Raw genomic sequence first — 17013 nt, 5'->3', positions numbered from 1 at the left:
TAAATAGATGGTGTGTGTGCAACAATATACTGAAAGGTCAATTATATTGTGCAGATTATCTCACCACCTGTAGTTATTTAGGTGAAAGCTCCAAAATGCTTGCCTAATATGTCTGTTTATCCAAAAGGAAGTAAAAAGGGAGAGCTAGAAAGATAGCATTGCATCACATTACATGGCAATGCAATGCACAGTTGCTGAAGTTGAACCAAAATGAGCTTGTAATCTGGCTTCTGCAACTTTGAACATGAAAAATCCAATGAGGAGAAGAAAAGCAAAGCCAAAGAGTCCATCCCCAAATCCGACAAACAAGCAAAATGAACAAAAAACATTGAATTCAATTCTTTCTGATTTTAGAAACTGCATTAAAGAAGGGGTGCACCGGTCCTGGAGATACTGCAATACCAGGTCAATGCGTGGAGTGGACAGAGCAAGCTCTTTTTCCATCTCCCTGTTCTAAAAATCCATTTAATATATGGTCCCCAGATAGGGGACGTATCAGATATTAAACTGATAAGAACAGATTTTTTTTTTTTTTCCATAACACTCAGATTACAAGTACCATCTCGATTCCATACTTCTGAAAACGGTGATGGACCAAATTCATCATCGTGTCATTTTAAAACAAAAAAACATTATTTAATGCATATACAAAAAAAACAAAACAACAACCAGTATTTCCTCTCAGACACATAATATATAGAGGAAGGAAACAAAACACATTACTGCATTCCTCCCTTCAACGCATAATATGTTAGATACTCCAACAGTCCTTTCTCTTGCGAGAAAGATTCAAAGTTTGTATTCACATAATCTATCCATGTCCTTCCCACCTTATAGGTTTCAAAAAACCTCTCTTTATTTGCCTTCACACTTGCGATTACCTTTGGAAAAAAAGCTTCAAAGCACACACCACTTCCCTTCATTTCCGCAATTCCTTTTTTAACTTTGTCCATTTCTTTATCAGCTTCCTCCTCTTCTGTTTGCCTCTGAACCTCTACCGTCTTCTTTTTTTCTTTCTTTTCCGCCTTTGCACTTTCCATCTTCTCCTTATTACTCTTTCTCTTTGGGCATTCCTTAAACCTATGCCCAATTTCCATACACAGGTTACACTTATTCCTTTCTACTGGACATGATTTAGAAACATGTCCTTCCGCTTTACACTTCCAACACTTTTCTGCAGTACAGTCTTCACGTTTATGACCATATACCTCACAAATTGAACAAAAGGAATCCATCCCATTAAAGAATAAATTCCCACTTACTTTACCAAGCTTAAACCTTTGAGGCGGGTAGGAAAAACTCCTATCCTTGTTCATGTTAAATTCCACAAAAAATTTCCACTTTCCCGTCCATACTCCGAATTCATTCATTACTTTACCTTTTGATACTACAGACTTGGCAAAACCACTCAAAAACGTGACAATGTCCTCTTCTGGAACCAGTGGTGAAAACATCTTCACTGTCACCATCTTTTCACTACTAAATACGTGACGTTGAAACCGAATTCCAACAAACTTCTCATGTCTCAATTCATCAAAAGAATCCATATAGTTCTCCAAAATCTTCCTAGACTCAAAAAACACGTCATAGACACCCTTTTGGGGATAATCCATAACTGCCACGATGTCTTCTTTTTTCACCTTTGCGACACCCAAGATGATCTCCTTCATAATAAACCGAAAGTCCTTAACCTTCTGACAGTCTCTCCGGACAAAAATCCGGAAAGCGGTCTCCACACGTGCATGTTCTGGAACCTCCAACTTCGGCCACAACTCCGCCTCTGTTGCCATGATTCTCCAACAGAATTAGCGTAATCTCCACTCCAACACACAGAAGGAGCGAGTATGATCGCTTCCCGTTGTCTGGGGACTAAGCCGACACGCCTATAGCAGCAAGGGGGTGAAGTCCCCACAATTAAGTAAGGACGATCCCCCAAGGCCGACGAGCCAGGTACCCCAGACACCTCCAACCAAAACCAAGGCAGCAATCGCTAAATCACTGCACTTGATCTTAGCCAAAAGGCCGAGAAGCGATAACCAGAATTGGTTTCAAACTACGGAGCCACCCAAGGATCCTGAAAAGTCCATTTGTGGAGATGAGCTCCTGGACTCCCGTTAAGAAGACATGTTGTCAACCTCTAGATCCCTTACATGCCTGCACTTTTCGGCTTGCTGCTGCTGCAATCCACGCGTTTTAGATCTGCATAACTCCACCTCTTTAAACACAGCACCTTCACCCCCTGCTGTTCCCACCCGCCTCAACACCGTTGGAAGGGAGGAGAACCAATTAAGGCGGGGGGTGGGGTGGAACGAGCAGCTGTCTACCCTTAGCAGGAGGGCTCCTGATTACATACCTCTCCTGCTGCTGCTGCTGGCTGTCCAGCAGCAGGCTGAAGGTGGCTGCTGCTGTGCACAGGTATATAAAGGCTCAGAGCCTATTATGACACGCGCAGCCAGCGTTCCATTGCCACATTCCATCTACTGCAGGCAGGATACCTGGCTGGCTGAATGTCGCTGAGAAGCTCACAGAGACCGCCATAAGCAACAGTTTAACAGAATGCCACAGACTAATCAACCAAACTTTTTGGGTTGGGTTCTCTTTTATAGTCTGCAGGCATTAAATGAAAGAAGTCAGTGTTCCAGCAGAAGGAGACAACGTTTCAGAAAAGGCATTGTAGCAAACCAAAAAAGAAATTTTAAGCGCAGCAGAGTAACCAGCGCACATACCTGTTAGCTCAGGTGAGTTTAAAAGGCTGCTGTTGATAACAAGGGCATTTGCTAAATAGATGGTGTGTGTGCAACAATATACTGAAAGGTCAATTATATTGTGCAGCTTATCTCACCACCTGTAGTTATTTAGGTGAAAGCTCCAAAATGCTTGCCTAATATGTCTGTTTATCCAAAAGGAAGTAAAAAGGGAGAGCTAGAAAGATAGCATTGCATCACATTACATGGCAATGCAATGCACAGTTGCTGAAGTTGAACCAAAATGAGCTTGTAATCTGGCTTCTGCAACTTTGAACATGAAAAATCCAATGAGGAGAAGAAAAGCAAAGCCAAAGAGTCCATCCCCAAATCCGACAAACAAGCAAAATGAACAAAAAACATTGAATTCAATTCTTTCTGATTTTAGAAACTGCATTAAAGAAGGGGTGCACCGGTCCTGGAGATACTGCAATACCAGGTCAATGCGTGGAGTGGACAGAGCAAGCTCTTTTTCCATCTCCCTGTTCTAAAAATCCATTTAATATATGGTCCCCAGATAGGGGACGTATCAGATATTAAACTGATAAGAACAGATACTACACTTGATCTTAGCCAAAAGGCCGAGAAGCGATAACCAGAATTGGTTTCAAACTACGGAGCCACCCAAGGATCCTGAAAAGTCCATTTGTGGAGATGAGCTCCTGGACTCCCGTTAAGAAGACATGTTGTCAACCTCTAGATCCCTTACATGCCTGCACTTTTCGGCTTGCTGCTGCTGCAATCCACGCGTTTTAGATCTGCATAACTCCACCTCTTTAAACACAGCACCTTCACCCCCTGCTGTTCCCACCCGCCTCAACACCGTTGGAAGGGAGGAGAACCAATTAAGGCGGGGGGTGGGGTGGAACGAGCAGCTGTCTACCCTTAGCAGGAGGGCTCCTGATTACATACCTCTCCTGCTGCTGCTGCTGCTGGCTGTCCAGCAGCAGACTGAAGGTGGCTGCTGCTGTGTACAGGTATATAAAGGCTCAGAGCCTATTATGACACGCGCAGCCAGCATTCCATTGCCACATTCCATCTACTGCAGGCAGGATACCTGGCTGGCTGAATGTCGCTGAGAAGCTCACAGAGACCGCCATAAGCAACAGTTTAACAGAATGCCACAGACTAATCAACCAAACTTTTTGGGTTGGGTTCTCTTTTATAGTCTGCAGGCATTAAATGAAAGAAGTCAGTGTTCCAGCAGAAGGAGACAACGTTTCAGAAAAGGCATTGTAGCAAACCAAAAAAGAAATTTTAAGCGCAGCAGAGTAACCAGCGCACATACCTGTTAGCTCAGGTGAGTTTAAAAGGCTGCTGTTGATAACAAGGGCATTTGCTAAATAGATGGTGTGTGTGCAACAATATACTGAAAGGTCAATTATATTGTGCAGCTTATCTCACCACCTGTAGTTATTTAGGTGAAAGCTCCAAAATGCTTGCCTAATATGTCTGTTTATCCAAAAGGAAGTAAAAAGGGAGAGCTAGAAAGATAGCATTGCATCACATTACATGGCAATGCAATGCACAGTTGCTGAAGTTGAACCAAAATGAGCTTGTAATCTGGCTTCTGCAACTTTGAACATGAAAAATCCAATGAGGAGAAGAAAAGCAAAGCCAAAGAGTCCATCCCCAAATCCGACAAACAAGCAAAATGAACAAAAAACATTGAATTCAATTCTTTCTGATTTTAGAAACTGCATTAAAGAAGGGGTGCACCGGTCCTGGAGATACTGCAATACCAGGTCAATGCGTGGAGTGGACAGAGCAAGCTCTTTTTCCATCTCCCTGTTCTAAAAATCCATTTAATATATGGTCCCCAGATAGGGGACGTATCAGATATTAAACTGATAAGAACAGATACTACACTTGATCTTAGCCAAAAGGCCGAGAAGCGATAACCAGAATTGGTTTCAAACTACGGAGCCACCCAAGGATCCTGAAAAGTCCATTTGTGGAGATGAGCTCCTGGACTCCCGTTAAGAAGACATGTTGTCAACCTCTAGATCCCTTACATGCCTGCACTTTTCGGCTTGCTGCTGCTGCAATCCACGCGTTTTAGATCTGCATAACTCCACCTCTTTAAACACAGCACCTTCACCCTCTGCTGTTCCCACCCGCCTCAACACCGTTGGAAGGGAGGAGAACCAATTAAGGTGGGGGGTGGGGTGGAACGAGCAGCTGTCTACCCTTAGCAGGAGGGCTCCTGATTACATACCTCTCCTGCTGCTGCTGCTGCTGGCTGTCCAGCAGCAGACTGAAGGTGGCTGCTGCTGTGCACAGGTATATAAAGGCTCAGAGCCTATTATGACACGCGCAGCCAGCGTTCCATTGCCACATTCCATCTACTGCAGGCAGGATACCTGGCTGGCTGAATGTCGCTGAGAAGCTCACAGAGACCGCCATAAGCAACAGTTTAACAGAATGCCACAGACTAATCAACCAAACTTTTTGGGTTGGGTTCTCTTTTATAGTCTGCAGGCATTAAATGAAAGAAGTCAGTGTTCCAGCAGAAGGAGACAACGTTTCAGAAAAGGCATTGTAGCAAACCAAAAAAGAAATTTTAAGCGCAGCAGAGTAACCAGCGCACATACCTGTTAGCTCAGGTGAGTTTAAAAGGCTGCTGTTGATAACAAGGGCATTTGCTAAATAGATGGTGTGTGTGCAACAATATACTGAAAGGTCAATTATATTGTGCAGCTTATCTCACCACCTGTAGTTATTTAGGTGAAAGCTCCAAAATGCTTGCCTAATATGTCTGTTTATCCAAAAGGAAGTAAAAAGGGAGAGCTAGAAAGATAGCATTGCATCACATTACATGGCAATGCAATGCACAGTTGCTGAAGTTGAACCAAAATGAGCTTGTAATCTGGCTTCTGCAACTTTGAACATGAAAAATCCAATGAGGAGAAGAAAAGCAAAGCCAAAGAGTCCATCCCCAAATCCGACAAACAAGCAAAATGAACAAAAAACATTGAATTCAATTCTTTCTGATTTTAGAAACTGCATTAAAGAAGGGGTGCACCGGTCCTGGAGATACTGCAATACCAGGTCAATCCGTGGAGTGGACAGAGCAAGCTCTTTTTCCATCTCCCTGTTCTAAAAATCCATTTAATATATGGTCCCCAGATAGGGGACGTATCAGATATTAAACTGATAAGAACAGATACTACACTTGATCTTAGCCAAAAGGCCGAGAAGCGATAACCAGAATTGGTTTCAAACTACGGAGCCACCCAAGGATCCTGAAAAGTCCATTTGTGGAGATGAGCTCCTGGACTCCCGTTAAGAAGACATGTTGTCAACCTCTAGATCCCTTACATGCCTGCACTTTTCGGCTTGCTGCTGCTGCAATCCACGCGTTTTAGATCTGCATAACTCCACCTCTTTAAACACAGCACCTTCACCCCCTGCTGTTCCCACCCGCCTCAACACCGTTGGAAGGGAGGAGAACCAATTAAGGCGGGGGGTGGGGTGGAACGAGCAGCTGTCTACCCTTAGCAGGAGGGCTCCTGATTACATACCTCTCCTGCTGCTGCTGCTGCTGGCTGTCCAGCAGCAGACTGAAGGTGGCTGCTGCTGTGCACAGGTATATAAAGGCTCAGAGCCTATTATGACACACGCAGCCAGCGTTCCATTGCCACATTCCATCTACTGCAGGCAGGATACCTGGCTGGCTGAATGTCGCTGAGAAGCTCACAGAGACCGCCATAAGCAACAGTTTAACAGAATGCCACAGACTAATCAACCAAACTTTTTGGGTTGGGTTCTCTTTTATAGTCTGCAGGCATTAAATGAAAGAAGTCAGTGTTCCAGCAGAAGGAGACAACGTTTCAGAAAAGGCATTGTAGCAAACCAAAAAAGACATTTTAAGCGCAGCAGAGTAACCAGCGCACATACCTGTTAGCTCAGGTGAGTTTAAAAGGCTGCTGTTGATAACAAGGGCATTTGCTAAATAGATGGTGTGTGTGCAACAATATACTGAAAGGTCAATTATATTGTGCAGCTTATCTCACCACCTGTAGTTATTTAGGTGAAAGCTCCAAAATGCTTGCCTAATATGTCTGTTTATCCAAAAGGAAGTAAAAAGGGAGAGCTAGAAAGATAGCATTGCATCACATTACATGGCAATGCAATGCACAGTTGCTGAAGTTGAACCAAAATGAGCTTGTAATCTGGCTTCTGCAACTTTGAACATGAAAAATCCAATGAGGAGAAGAAAAGCAAAGCCAAAGAGTCCATCCCCAAATCCGACAAACAAGCAAAATGAACAAAAAACATTGAATTCAATTCTTTCTGATTTTAGAAACTGCATTAAAGAAGGGGTGCACCGGTCCTGGAGATACTGCAATACCAGGTCAATGCGTGGAGTGGACAGAGCAAGCTCTTTTTCCATCTCCCTGTTCTAAAAATCCATTTAATATATGGTCCCCAGATAGGGGACGTATCAGATATTAAACTGATAAGAACAGATTTTTTTCTTTTTCATTTTGTTCTTATATTTCAGTTGTTATTTCTCTTCTAATATTTCTCTTGCCTTATAATCTGTTCATGCTACAAGGTTCCACAGATGAAAGTTCCATAGACTCTTGGCTCTTTTTTTCCCAATTCTCTTCAGATCTAACAGGTAATAAATATATATTTCACTTAGTGCTAATTTTATGCATTCACTTTCACTTATAAAATCTCTTTTAAAAAGCAATATGTTTCGGACTTTCCATAGCGCATTCTTTATTCCATTTATCATTATCCAAATGACTCTTTCTTTTTCTTTTGATTGACATGTAAAATTTCCATATAAAACTACTTCGTGATTTAAAAACTTAAGACCAGTAACAAACTTTAAGAGACTTCCAACTTCTTTCCAGACATTTTGGGCATAAAAACAGTTCCAAAAGGTGTGTAAAACTGTTTCCTCTCTAACACAGCCTGTTCTAGGGCATCTTGCAGTATTGCACAATCCCCTTCTGTGTTGAAAAAATCTAACAGGAACACATTCTTGCACTATTGCCCATGCCAAGTCTTTATATTCATTTGTTAGATAAGGTGCATAAGTCATTCTCCAAATTCTTCCACTTTTAGTGTATGTAAAGTTTGCCACTGCTGTCATCGTTTCTTTTCTCTTTGTCTCTAGAGCCAGTCTTCTTGAATTTGACAGCATCTCCACATCTACTTCAGGTAAGTTATAAAGTCTAATTGTTTTTTCTAGTAAGACATATTGTTTTGGCGGTGTAATTAGGACAGGAGAATTTTGGGGCAATGTTATCCACTTTCTTTTCCTAAAGATATCTCCAGCTGCATATCTTAAGTAGAAAGACCAATGAGTTCTTAGATTGGTCATTTTGAAGCAAAAACTAAAGAACTTTAGGTACAAAAATTTTTTGATATTTGGGATATTCTTTCCACCATATTTATGCTGCTTGTACATTGTCTCTCTTCGAACCTTCTCCATTTTTGATCCCCACAGAAAAAGAAAAATTTGTCTCTGGAGAAACTTTACTGTGTTCTCATTCGGGGGGTACACCATACTTAAAAACAACATTATCGGCAACAACAAAGACTTAATGATCAAGTTTTTACCTTCCATTGATAATTTTCTGAGTTTCCATAAACTTATCTTCTTTTGCATTTTCTCCTTCACCAACTGCCAACTTTCTTCTCCATCATTCTTTTTTGTAAACACAACACCTAAAATTTTGATCTTATCACTTCTTATTTTAAGTTGAGGAATCTGCGCATCTGACCAATCACCGAATCCAAGACATTCGCTCTTCTCCAAGTTCAGTTTGAAGGCAGATGCTAAACAGAAAAAATCAGTAGTTCTTACTGCTCTTCTCAGCGATTGTTCTGAGTCGCACAGGATCGTGATGTCATCCATGTACCCCAGTGACTTAGTACTTAGTCCATTTCCACCTGGTATGGGTACACCTTTCACCATCTTATCTTTCCTCAACATTGCCAGTAGAGGCTCGATTGCGCAGATAAAGAGCAGAGGCGAAAGTGGGCATCCTTGTTTGACGCCCGACTTTAGAACAACTTCTGAAGATAAAAAACCATTAATTAAAATCCTGCTAAAACTTCCATCATATAAAAGTGCAATGTGCTTAATAAAAACATCCGGGAATTTCATTTTCTTTAACACAGAATACAGGTACTTATGAGAGACTCTGTCGTACGCTTTCTGGAAATCAAGGGACAGAAGAGCTAGCTTTTGCTTCCTCTCTTGCTGATACCAAATTGCGTCCCGTATAATATTCAAGTTTTCTGCAATTGTACGACCAGGCACACCACATACCTGATCAGGATGCACGACCTTCTCTATCACCTTCTTCATTCTGTTCACCATGATTTTTGCCATAATTTTATAATCTACGTTGAGTAACGTGATTGGTCTCCAGTTCTCTAGATTAGTCTTATCTCCTTTTTTAAAAAGCAGGGTGACCACACCACTTCTCCAAGATTCAGGCAATTTGTCACATAAAAAGACAGCTTTAAAAATCTCAAACAGGTCGTCTTTTAAAATCTCCCAAAAAGTAAGATAAAATTCAATTTGTAGTCCGTCAGTACCCGGTGTTTTTCCTCTAGAAAAGCTTTTGATTGCACTTAGCAGTTCTTCTTCACAGATATCTTCAATCAACAACTCTTGATCTTGCTTTTCAAGGTGATTCTGCAATGAATTAAGAGCATCAGGTAAAAAATCAGCGTCAATTTTCTTTTCGCTAAAAAGATTTTGATAAAAAGTTTGCGCTTTGTCCAACAGTCCATCTTTAGTTGTTTCACCATCAAGTTCTTTAATTAATTCTTTGCGTTCTAAAGATTTTTTGAAAAAGAACCTGGAACATGTTTCATTTTTTTCCATATGTTCTACCTTGGCGTTGAAAATTATTTCTTTGCCTTTCTGTTCAATTGCTTTTTTAATGTCTTCTTTGACTTGTAAAATAACATCCTCCATATCTATCCCTGCATTTCTGAGTTTGTAACCTGTTTGCAGTTTTGTATTCAGGTCTTTAAACCATTTCTGATTCTGTCTGGCCTTCCTTTTGCCAGCTAAGAGAAAAAAATGTCTAATTTGAGACTTCACATACTCCCACCATTCTAGAATTCTTTTGTAATAATGTTTTTTCCCCTGTAGTTTTTTATAAAATTTCAAAAATTCCTCTTTTATACTTTCATCTTCCAGCAGCAGAGTGTTCAACTTCCAGACACCTCGCCCTTTCTCTAGACTGGGCAATTCCAAGTGAGTAATTAACGTTTTGTGGTCAGAAAAGATGTTACCTGTTAGATCCACTTTATTCACTTTAAAACTCTGTGATGTCAGAAAAAAGTCAATTCTTGATTTTAGAAGATTGTTCTCCCAAGTGTATCCTGGTTCAGAGGTATTCTTTACTCTCCAGACATCATTCAGGCAAGTATCGTCGATTAGATTTTTCAACTGCATCTCAGTTTTGTCTTTCCTTCTAGTACCTGATGTCCTATTTTCATCAGACCGGATACAATTGAAGTCACCGCCAACCACAGTTGGTGTAGGACCAGGTATAAAGAGTTTGATGATATCTAATAAACTGGATCTTTCCTCTTTAATCGGAGATGCATAAACATTAATCAGCTTGAACTCGGATCCACAGTAACTCACATTAACAACTAGTGCACGTCCAGGTTCAACTTCAGTGAACGAGGTAACCTTAAAGTCTTTGTTTTTAAACAGGACGCCAACACCAGTAGCACGCGATCCATTTTCACCGGACCAGATGGAAGGTCCGTTCGCCCAATCTTCCCTTAGTTTGTTATAGTTAGGGTCATGGTCAATGCCGCATTCTTGAAGTAAAAAAATATCAGCATCTAAAGTCATCAGGTAAGAAAATAAAGCAGCTCTCTTGACAGAGCCCTTTAAACTCCTCACATTTAGTGAGGCAATTTTGAGTGTAGCCATAAATCATTTAAACAGAGCTTGAGTCCGTATCTGACATGAATCCGACCGGGGTAGAGGGACCCGCAGAAACGTCCGTGTCTGAGAATTCCTCGATGTTCACCGGATCAGATGGGTTTACAGGTTTAGGAACTGAGATGATCGGTTTAGGTGAGTAATTAGGGAGGACTATTTTCAAACGCCCAGCAGGTCTTTTGCTGGCGCTCTCTCCCTTAAACAAACTCGACTTCTCCTTTTTCCTTTTCCTCAAAACCTCCACGTCAATGTTAATCTCCTCCTCCTCCTCCTCACCACCAGCCTCCTTAGAAGACTCCTCTCCCATCTCCACTTCAGACTCAGCTGGATTCTCCTCCACCACATGACCATCTGGACTCTCCGACCAATCCTTGAGAACAATGCTATCCCCAGGCGGGTCCCCAGCAGTGTCCTTGGGCGGATCCCCAGAAGGGTTCCCGGGAGGGTCCTTGGATTTGTCTGTTTGTTCTTCAGGACTGGACCGCTTCGGAGGGGCTCCCCCCCGAGCTGCATCTGCATAGCTGAAGGTCTTTTTTCTCAACGGACAATCCCGAAAAGAGTGCCCAGGGATACGGCAGATATTACAGATCATCTGATTTGGGCAGTTCAGAGTGACATGTCCTTTTTGATAGCACTTCTTGCAAAGAGCGTTCTCCTCCTTGCAGCTCTCAAAGGAATGCCCAAAGTCCATACATTTTCTGCAGAAGATAGGCATCCCTGGATAGAAGAGTCTTCCTCTCTCTCTGCCAATCAGGAAGCTCTGAGGCGGATGAATGAGTCCACCAATTCCCAAACCTTCTCTCAGCTTCACGATGAACTTGTATTTTCCGGTCCACAACCTCTCAGAGTTCATGATTTTGTGAGAAAAGTGGACCTCAGAGCAATAGTTATGCAGAAACGCAGCCACATCCTTTTCAGAGACATGCGGATTGCTCATATGAACCACCACAGACTTCTCTTCTGCCAGGCAGAGGGTCACAAAACACAGTCCTTTAAGATCTTCCTCCTGAAGTCTCAGCTTGATCTGATGGTAAAAATTCTGAGATGCCACTTCAGAGGTCAGGGTAAGCACAAAGCGTCCAGGAGCATCTTGAAGTGCCAGAATGTTCTCCCTTTTCACCTGCAGGATCTCAAGCAGGACCTTCCTCACGAAGAAAGACAGGGAGAACTTGTCACGGGCTCGCTCTTCAACTTCAATCTTGAAAGAGTTCTTGATCTTCAAGTCGCCAGCTCCAGCAGAACGGAGAGTAGCCGATGTCGCCATCGCCATATTCAGATAAGTCGATCGCCTTCTTGGTTCTCTTCAGCACGCACACCCCCTATAGCAGCAGGAGGCTTAAGACAGTAGAACTGCCGATGCCTCAAGGCCGAGGATGCGATAGGCTTTGGAGTCTTCCAGCAACAACACTTGGTCGTAGCCAAAAGGCCGAGAAGCGATAACCAGAATTGGTTTCAAACTACGGAGCCACCCAAGGATCCTGAAAAGTCCATTTGTGGAGATGAGCTCCTGGACTCCCGTTAAGAAGACATGTTGTCAACCTCTAGATCCCTTACATGCCTGCACTTTTCGGCTTGCTGCTGCTGCAATCCACGCGTTTTAGATCTGCATAACTCCACCTCTTTAAACACAGCACCTTCACCCCCTGCTGTTCCCACCCGCCTCAACACTGTTGGAAGGGAGGAGAACCAATTAAGGCGGGGGGTGGGGTGGAACGAGCAGCTGTCTACCCTTAGCAGGAGGGCTCCTGATTACATACCTCTCCTGCTGCTGCTGCTGCTGGCTGTCCAGCAGCAGACTGAAGGTGGCTGCTGCTGTGCACAGGTATATAAAGGTTCAGAGCCTATTATGACACGCGCAGCCAGCGTTCCATTGCCACATTCCATCTACTGCAGGCAGGATACCTGGCTGGCTGAATGTCGCTGAGAAGCTCACAGAGACCGCCATAAGCAACAGTTTAACAGAATGCCACAGACTAATCAACCAAACTTTTTGGGTTGGGTTCTCTTTTATAGTCTGCAGGCATTAAATGAAAGAAGTCAGTGTTCCAGCAGAAGGAGACAACGTTTCAGAAAAGGCATTGTAGCAAACCAAAAAAGAAATTTTAAGCGCAGCAGAGTAACCAGCGCACATACCTGTTAGCTCAGGTGAGTTTAAAAGGCTGCTGTTGATAACAAGGGCATTTGCTAAATAGATGGTGTGTGTGCAACAATATACTGAAAGGTCAATTATATTGTGCAGCTTATCTCACCACCTGTAGTTATTTAGGTGAAAGCTCCAAAATGCTTGCCTAATATGTCTGTTTATCCAAAAGGAAGTAAAAAGGGAGAGCTAGAAAGATAGCATTGCATCACATTACATGGCAATGCAATGCACAGTTGCTGAAGTTGAACCAAAATGAGCTTGTAATCTGGCTTCTGCAACTTTGAACATGAAAAATCCAATGAGAAGAAGAAAAGCAAAGCCAAAGAGTCCATCCCCAAATCCGATAAACAAGCAAAATGAACAAAAAACATTGAATTCAATTCTTTCTGATTTTAGAAACTGCATTAAAGAAGGGGTGCACCGGTCCTGGAGATACTGCAATACCAGGTCAATGCATGGAGTGGACAGAGCAAGCTCTTTTTCCATCTCCCTGTTCTAAAAATCCATTTAATATATGGTCCCCAGATAGGGGACGTATCAGATATTAAACTGATAAGAACAGATACTACACTTGATCTTAGCCAAAAGGCCGAGAAGCGATAACCAGAATTGGTTTCAAACTATGGAGCCACCCAAGGATCCTGAAAAGTCCATTTGTGGAGATGAGCTCCTGGACTCCCGTTAAGAAGACATGTTGTCAACCTCTAGATCCCTTACATGCCTGCACTTTTCGGCTTGCTGCTGCTGCAATCCACGCGTTTTAGATCTGCATAACTCCACCTCTTTAAACACAGCACCTTCACCCCCTGCTGTTCCCACCCGCCTCAACACCGTTGGAAGGGAGGAGAACCAATTAAGGCGGGGGGTGGGGTGGAACGAGCAGCTGTCTACCATTAGCAGGAGGGCTCCTGATTACATACCTCTCCTGCTGCTGCTGCTGCTGGCTGTCCAGCAGCAGACTGAAGGTGGCTGCTGCTGTGCACAGGTATATAAAGGCTCAGAGCCTATTATGACACGCGCAGCCAGCGTTCCATTGCCACATTCCATCTACTGCAGGCAGGATACCTGGCTGGCTGAATGTCGCTGAGAAGCTCACAGAGACCGCCATAAGCAACAGTTTAACAGAATGCCACAGACTAATCAACCAAACTTTTTGGGTTGGGTTCTCTTTTATAGTCTGCAGGCATTAAATGAAAGAAGTCAGTGTTCCAGCAGAAGGAGACAACGTTTCAGAAAAGGCATTGTAGCAAACCAAAAAAGAAATTTTAAGCGCAGCAGAGTAACCAGCGCACATACCTGTTAGCTCAGGTGAGTTTAAAAGGCTGCTGTTGATAACAAGGGCATTTGCTAAATAGATGGTGTGTGTGCAACAATATACTGAAAGGTCAATTATATTGTGCAGCTTATCTCACCACCTGTAGTTATTTAGGTGAAAGCTCCAAAATGCTTGCCTAATATGTCTGTTTATCCAAAAGGAAGTAAAAAGGGAGAGCTAGAAAGATAGCATTGCATCACATTACATGGCAATGCAATGCACAGTTGCTGAAGTTGAACCAAAATGAGCTTGTAATCTGGCTTCTGCAACTTTGAACATGAAAAATCCAATGAGGAGAAGAAAAGCAAAGCCAAAGAGTCCATCCCCAAATCCGACAAACAAGCAAAATGAACAAAAAACATTGAATTCAATTCTTTCTGATTTTAGAAACTGCATTAAAGAAGGGGTGCACCGGTCCTGGAGATACTGCAATACCAGGTCAATGCGTGGAGTGGACAGAGCAAGCTCTTTTTCCATCTCCCTGTTCTAAAAATCCATTTAATATATGGTCCCCAGATAGGGGACGTATCAGATATTAAACTGATAAGAACAGATACTACACTTGATCTTAGCCAAAAGGCCGAGAAGCGATAACCAGAATTGGTTTCAAACTACGGAGCCACCCAAGGATCCTGAAAAGTCCATTTGTGGAGATGAGCTCCTGGACTCCCGTTAAGAAGACATGTTGTCAACCTCTAGATCCCTTACATGCCTGCACTTTTCGGCTTGCTGCTGCTGCAATCCACGCGTTTTAGATCTGCATAACTCCACCTCTTTAAACACAGCACCTTCACCCCCTGCTGTTCCCACCCGCCTCAACACCGTTGGAAGGGAGGAGAACCAATTAAGGCGGGGGGTGGGGTGGAACGAGCAGCTGTCTACCCTTAGCAGGAGGGCTCCTGATTACATACCTCTCCTGCTGCTGCTGCTGCTGGCTGTCCAGCAGCAGACTGAAGGTGGCTGCTGCTGTGCACAGGAATATAAAGGCTCAGAGCCTATTATGACACGCGCAGCCAGCGTTCCATTGCCACATTCCATCTACTGCAGGCAGGATACCTGGCTGGCTGAATGTCGCTGAGAAGCTCACAGAGACCGCCATAAGCAACAGTTTAACAGAATGCCACAGACTAATCAACCAAACTTTTTGGGTTGGGTTCTCTTTTATAGTCTGCAGGCATTAAATGAAAGAAGTCAGTGTTCCAGCAGAAGGAGACAACGTTTCAGAAAAGGCATTGTAGCAAACCAAAAAAGAAATTTTAAGCGCAGCAGAGTAACCAGCGCACATACCTGTTAGCTCAGGTGAGTTTAAAAGGCTGCTGTTGATAACAAGGGCATTTGCTAAATAGATGGTGTGTGTGCAACAATATACTGAAAGGTCAATTATATTGTGCAGCTTATCTCACCACCTGTAGTTATTTAGGTGAAAGCTCCAAAATGCTTGCCTAATATGTCTGTTTATCCAAAACGAAGTAAAAAGGGAGAGCTAGAAAGATAGCATTGCATCACATTACATGGCAATGCAATGCACAGTTGCTGAAGTTGAACCAAAATGAGCTTGTAATCTGGCTTCTGCAACTTTGAACATGAAAAATCCAATGAGGAGAAGAAAAGCAAAGCCAAAGAGTCCATCCCCAAATCCGACAAACAAGCAAAATGAACAAAAAACATTGAATTCAATTCTTTCTGATTTTAGAAACTGCATTAAAGAAGGGGTGCACCGGTCCTGGAGATACTGCAATACCAGGTCAATGCGTGGAGTGGACAGAGCAAGCTCTTTTTCCATCTCCCTGTTCTAAAAATCCATTTAATATATGGTCCCCAGATAGGGGACGTATCAGATATTAAACTGATAAGAACAGATACTACACTTGATCTTAGCCAAAAGGCCGAGAAGCGATAACCAGAATTGGTTTCAAACTACGGAGCCACCCAAGGATCCTGAAAAGTCCATTTGTGGAGATGAGCTCCTGGACTCCCTTTAAGAAGACATGTTGTCAACCTCTAGATCCCTTACATGCCTGCACTTTTCGGCTTGCTGCTGCTGCAATCCACGCGTTTTAGATCTGCATAACTCCACCTCTTTAAACACAGCACCTTCACCCCCTGCTGTTCCCACCCGCCTCAACACCGTTGGAAGGGAGGAGAACCAATTAAGGCGGGGGGTGGGGTGGAACGAGCAGCTGTCTACCCTTAGCAGGAGGGCTCCTGATTACATACCTCTCCTGCTGCTGCTGCTGCTGGCTGTCCAGCAGCAGACTGAAGGTGGCTGCTGCTGTGCACAGGTATATAAAGGCTCAGAGCCTATTATGACACGCGCAGCCAGCGTTCCATTGCCACATTCCATCTACTGCAGGCAGGATACCTGGCTGGCTGAATGTCGCTGAGAAGCTCACAGAGACCGCCATAAGCAACAGTTTAACAGAATGCCACAGACTAATCAACCAAACTTTTTGGGTTGGGTTCTCTTTTATAGTCTGCAGGCATTAAATGAAAGAAGTCAGTGTTCCAGCAGAAGGAGACAACGTTTCAGAAAAGGCATTGTAGCAAACCAAAAAAGAAATTTTAAGCGCAGCAGAGTAACCAGCGCACATACCTGTTAGCTCAGGTGAGTTTAAAAGGCTGCTGTTGATAACAAGGGCATTTGCTAAATAGATGGTGTGTGTGCAACAATATGCTGAAAGGTCAATTATATTGTGCAGCTTATCTCACCACCTGTAGTTATTTAGGTGAAAGCTCCAAAATGCTTGCCTAATATGTCTGTTTATCCAAAAGGAAGTAAAAAGGGAGAGCTAGAAAGATAGCATTGCATCACATTACATGGCAATGCAATGCACAGTTGCTGAAGTTGAACCAAAATGAGCTTGTAATC

The 17013-nt window shown here is 43.1% G+C and overlaps 8 non-coding genes across 8 annotated transcripts; all 8 read right to left on the bottom strand.

The window, feature by feature from the left end:
- Positions 1-368: 368 nt before the first annotated feature.
- On the bottom strand, positions 369-550 carry LOC141206345 (U2 spliceosomal RNA). Its single transcript, XR_012276975.1, has one exon. It is a non-coding gene; the product is annotated as a U2 spliceosomal RNA (small nuclear RNA).
- Positions 551-3146: 2596 nt separating this feature from the next.
- On the bottom strand, positions 3147-3337 carry LOC141205645 (U2 spliceosomal RNA). Its single transcript, XR_012276325.1, has one exon. It is a non-coding gene; the product is annotated as a U2 spliceosomal RNA (small nuclear RNA).
- A 1115-nt stretch (positions 3338-4452) lies between these two features.
- LOC141205644 (U2 spliceosomal RNA) lies at positions 4453-4643 on the bottom strand. The gene has a single exon (XR_012276324.1). It is a non-coding gene; the product is annotated as a U2 spliceosomal RNA (small nuclear RNA).
- A 1115-nt stretch (positions 4644-5758) lies between these two features.
- LOC141206146 (U2 spliceosomal RNA) lies at positions 5759-5949 on the bottom strand. Its single transcript, XR_012276812.1, has one exon. It is a non-coding gene; the product is annotated as a U2 spliceosomal RNA (small nuclear RNA).
- Positions 5950-7064: 1115 nt separating this feature from the next.
- Positions 7065-7246, bottom strand: LOC141206299 (U2 spliceosomal RNA). Its single transcript, XR_012276937.1, has one exon. It is a non-coding gene; the product is annotated as a U2 spliceosomal RNA (small nuclear RNA).
- Positions 7247-13239: 5993 nt separating this feature from the next.
- Positions 13240-13430, bottom strand: LOC141205993 (U2 spliceosomal RNA). The gene has a single exon (XR_012276662.1). It is a non-coding gene; the product is annotated as a U2 spliceosomal RNA (small nuclear RNA).
- A 1115-nt stretch (positions 13431-14545) lies between these two features.
- On the bottom strand, positions 14546-14736 carry LOC141205643 (U2 spliceosomal RNA). The gene has a single exon (XR_012276323.1). It is a non-coding gene; the product is annotated as a U2 spliceosomal RNA (small nuclear RNA).
- Positions 14737-15851: 1115 nt separating this feature from the next.
- LOC141205642 (U2 spliceosomal RNA) lies at positions 15852-16042 on the bottom strand. Its single transcript, XR_012276322.1, has one exon. It is a non-coding gene; the product is annotated as a U2 spliceosomal RNA (small nuclear RNA).
- Positions 16043-17013: the final 971 nt, after the last annotated feature.

This window comes from Phyllobates terribilis, unplaced genomic scaffold (assembly GCF_046119375.1).
Source record: "Phyllobates terribilis strain yellow unplaced genomic scaffold, ASM4611937v1 Scaffold_142__1_contigs__length_4687701, whole genome shotgun sequence".
Taxonomy (NCBI): domain Eukaryota; kingdom Metazoa; phylum Chordata; class Amphibia; order Anura; family Dendrobatidae; genus Phyllobates; species Phyllobates terribilis.
Note: the sequence above shows the minus strand (reverse complement) of the source record. Positions and strands in the feature narration are given on the sequence as shown.